The sequence below is a fragment of the Pyrgilauda ruficollis genome, unplaced genomic scaffold, assembly GCF_017590135.1.
Source record: "Pyrgilauda ruficollis isolate IOZ18807 unplaced genomic scaffold, ASM1759013v1 scaffold12, whole genome shotgun sequence".
Classification (NCBI taxonomy): domain Eukaryota; kingdom Metazoa; phylum Chordata; class Aves; order Passeriformes; family Passeridae; genus Pyrgilauda; species Pyrgilauda ruficollis.
The window spans coordinates 13,992,019-13,996,759 of NW_024510321.1; positions in this window are offsets into that span (position 1 = coordinate 13,992,019).

A 4,741-nucleotide genomic window follows, 5' to 3' on the forward strand; every position below is an offset into this window, starting at 1 on the left:
CAGTGTTTAACAACCCTTTCTGTGAAGAAATTTCTTATTATGTCCAACCTAAACATTCCCTGGCACAGCTTGAGGCCATGTCACAGCCTGTCCAGATCTCCCAACAGAGACTTCCTGCCCTCCACCACAACACTCCCACCCAGCTTGGTGTCATCTGTGAACAAATCAATCCCCTCAACCAGAAATCAGAGATTATCTGACAGACCAAGTTGATTGAAGTGTTTTCTCTCAGTCTTAATGAAATAAAATCAACTAATACACGTCCAAATCTTACTGTTTCCACATTGGTGCCTCAGTTTTTCAAAAGGCACTCGAGGATTTTATTTGGATTTCCTGTGTTGGAGGACAGCTAAAGATGGATTTTATGAATACAGTAAACCTGATAAAGGAGACAAAGTAGCCATGCATCTGTGTGCAGTACCTTCCTGCTTAAGCAAGGTCTGTATTTCTCACAAACAAAACAACCTGGCTTCCTTCTCAGAAAGCAGCTGTTCTGAAAGAACTCTTTCAAAGAGGGTATACTTCAAATTATCATTTCAAGGGGGGGAAGTATGGAATTGAGTGAGTTTCCATTTATCAAGAATTTATTTCTTCTTTTCCAGTTGCTTTCAGTTCTTAATATGGCTAGTGTTAAGGGGGAAGGGAAGGAATAACCCCTTCCCTGCTGTGAGACTGTCTTATCCATAATCCCTCTGAAGGGATAACATACCTCATCCAGCATTAGAGCGCACGCGCCTGCAGGATTAGCTGTGAGAATGGGGCAGGGTGGATTGACTAACCTCTGCCATCAGTATCCTGCTCTTTGCACAACACTGTGTGAAGCAATTCTGGTAAATCAGAGAATCTGGTGGGCAAAGGACAGAGACATAATGTCAAGGCAGGGGTTGCCAAGTAAGCTAAAAATCAATTTGTATTAAATCTACAATGATCATTGAAAGAAATGCACACAGATATATAAATTCATATGGGGGCAAATCAGGGCCTACTATGGCAACAGTTTTATCAGGTCAGAGCAAAGTCCATCTGTCAGCAGTGACAGTGGCTTTGCTTAGGCAACAGCATACAGACAGGACAAGCATGAAATAGCACTTGCCAAAAATGTTACTGCAGACTGGAGCAGCTTGTGACCCAGGCCTTTTTGAGCCCATTGTGACAGTGTCTTCATATATAATAGCTGTATTTCTACTAAAGAATAGCAGTATTTCTCTTCATAGAAGGTAATTTCTTATCCAGGTATTTTTAACCAAAAAGAACACATAGAGCATCCTGTGGCAGAGTTGCACAAATTAACTACATAAAAATCTTTATTTTTGTTTTTTTCTTTCTGCCTATTTCCTTAATTAGATTTCCATTCTCAGATTAGGCACAACTGTGAGCAACTGTCTATTTGCTTAGTCTATACTAAACATTTTGTAGCTCTCCACATATCCTCCCATAGTTCTAATTTTCTTAGACAGAAGAATCATGATCTGTTTCATTGTTCCTCATATGGAAGCCATTAAAACTTTAATTATCATCTTTTCACTTTGCTGTACAGTTGCTTTCCTGGTGTCTAATTTTTCAGATGAGAAGACTAAACTAGAGAAAGTACAGAAAAAAAATTAACTACCCTTAGGGCTGAAAATAAGATGTTTCTGCTTTATTCTATGACAGTTTTATAATATTTTCTAACAGTCTGTTTGTTTTAATGGTTACCAATTATCCCTGAGCTAACATTTTCATAGATCTGTACATTATAATGTTTCCTAAATCCTTCCTTTGCCTATTTATTCCTGTCTTTTTACTCCTACATTTTAAACAGTATTTGTCTGTTTGAAGTCCTGCCCTCCCATTCATTCTGGGGCGGTAACAGCCAGGTCAGTGCTCTATGTCACAAATGCTCTTTTACCATATTTTTAAAAGAGAAGGAGAGAATTTATTGCATTTTAATTTGTGCTCATTGCCACTTGTCACTGGATACTGCTGAGGGGGGTGTGGCTCTACCTTCTTTGCTCCACTCCCATCAAGTGTCAATCCATATTGACAAGATTCACTGTGAGCTATCTGTTCTCCAGGCTAAACAGCCACAAGAAATGCCATGAGGGATTCAAAACTCTCCTTTGTCTTGCCCTTTACTCATGTTGGCCTTTTCAATAATTCAAAAGCTGCTGCTGAGAGGTGGCTTACAGATACTCTGAACTTCAAGTATGGTGTCTTTAATATAATCTGCATTTCACCTCCATTCTACCCTTTAGCATCTTTAAAGTTCTCTTCATTGGAGTTTTTAGGGGTTTCTTTGGATGCAGGATTTTCCTCCGTTTATTATTTCTGCATGACTACTGAATACAAGTGTTATTCTAAGACTTTTTCATAGTTACATTTCTACTGTGGGTCCCTTCCAACCCAGGACATTTTATGATTCTATGATTCTGTTCCCATCATCCAGGCCAATATCAATAGTTGTACTTCCTCTTGTGCTAACTATCTGTTTAGAGATGTGGTGGTACATTCCCTTTCTCCCTCCTTGGGGCCGCTCAGTGATCTCAGGAATTCTCATTAGGCCTCAGCTTTTGTGAGCTGTGAGAAGTGTCCATTGATCTCAGCAGGAACTCTTACAGGGCTAAGGCTGGGACAACACTGATCATACCAGGTACTCCTGTTGCCTGACCACAGTGGGGACAAAGAGATAATCCATCACCCCATGATAGCCTTGGGTCATTCTGATTTGTACCCAATTTGTAGCCTGAGTGGAATGGTACCATTGTGACTGGACTTTTGAATATTACAGTAATTATTGACCTATATTGAGGCCAGGATGGAAATTTACTGATAACTAAAGCAAATTTTTTTGGGGAGCCTATAAACCGTGTTCTAGGGGACACCCTTTGAGCTTTCCCAAAGCGCAGTGGGCTGCTGCCAGCATGTCCCTTGGAGTGGGACACATCTCTGAGCTCACCAACTCTCATGTTTATGAAACTCAGAGGACTGCCACTGAAAGCCAAGGACAGGTCCTGGGATGATACTCCCAACCACTCCTCAAGGCTGAACCCTTGCCCACTGAGAAATAACAATGCATTTGATGTGAGTATTTCAAAAGAAAATTTTAACAGGTATATCCTTATATAGTTATATATATATATATTTGTGCCTGGGTGCGTGTGTGTGTGAATTGATTTAAATATCCTATAGCAAGTATAGTATGAATATTGCCATCTCAGATCTGTAATAAAGTCACTGTTGTGGCTGTAGTAAATCCTACTGAGTCACTTGGTAAACATTCAATTAATCCTTGATTAAGTGCTGCTAAAGCCTTTAAATATAAACCACTTACTCAATCTGAGACTAAGATTGGACCTAGCTGTACTTAGACTGCATCAGGAGTTTAGGAAACAAGGGGTCCCCTCTGAACCTCATGATTCCTTTATCCTTTAGCATCTCTGCTCTCTATGTAAACCATTCTAAATTTATTATAATCCAATATTCCTTTGTATGTGCCATTGCTGTAGTAAGTAATAGACTGAACCTTGCAACTGATCTCCATGAAGTCATGCTTTCATTAAATTTATATTAAACCCACTTTTTCTAGTTCCTTTGATGTCAATTCTTTAAGTGATCTAAACCAGTCATTCCCAACAAGTGAAGACATTTTTTTTAAAAATCCAAACCTTTATTCCTAGGACCATGTCCAGACATTATATTTTAGAGCTAACAGAAGTTTTTGTTATTATTTGAGTATCTCGTCCTCTCCACATGGCTGAGAAGCTCTTCACTTCATTGTCCCTGCAGTCACCTTGGTCAGGCAATCCGTTGCACACTTCTAATCCTGCATGGTTATTGTCTGCCTGTTAAGTAATCAGTTTTCAATCAGAAAAAGTCTTAATACCAAAATGCATAATAACCATGTGGCTCAAAGGTTGCTCTAACACTCAAGACAGCTGATAACATAGGAACTTACAAACCTCTGAGAGAAGCCACGTAAGAATTCCTTTATGGCACATGAGGAATGTGGCAAAGGGAGGCAGTGGGAATGGCCATTTGGAAGAGGTGGGGCTATCTGTCTCTGGAAATATCCCCAGCAGATGGAGTACTTCTAAGTTTGGGCTTCACTGTGAATGCATGGGCATTAGAAAGAAATTCAGCATGAAGAATGTGACATTCTTTTCTCCTTCATGAGCACTGTTTATTTCATCCACCAACACACTTGGCAGAGGACCCTTGGTTTTTTGTCCAACAGAGGACTTATGCCAAGTTTTGTGTAATTTGACTTTGGTTGAAGCATGTTCCTTACTAGGTGGCCATGGCAGCATGATAACAAACACAGTGCATCATTAGGTCTTCCCTTATAAAAATTGCACCATCAGAGTTTGGGAAGGATTGTCAGTAGTGTTTTTGAGTAGCTCTTCTGCACTTTCATCAGGTTTCTCTTGCACTTAAAGTATGCTAATATTTTGAAACATTCTGTTGAGACATGCTGATAATCAGTTGTACCTCCCTTTCAAGAAGAGATGCAGTAGGCAGTTCTTACTGCTATCAAGTCTATAATAAAAAATTTACAGTGATTATATAATGTATTTGTATAATCCCTTTCTCCTAAGGAGCTGGATGTTCCTCTGGCTCTGGTCCAGCGGTTTTTCAGATGCCTTCTGTCCCACCATAGTCACCAGAACTGATGTCTTGTGAAGGCTGACCTGGAACAGAGGCTAGACAGAATTAAAGAGTAAAGTAGGAAGGCTTAAATGGATACACCTTGGGCAGTACAAGA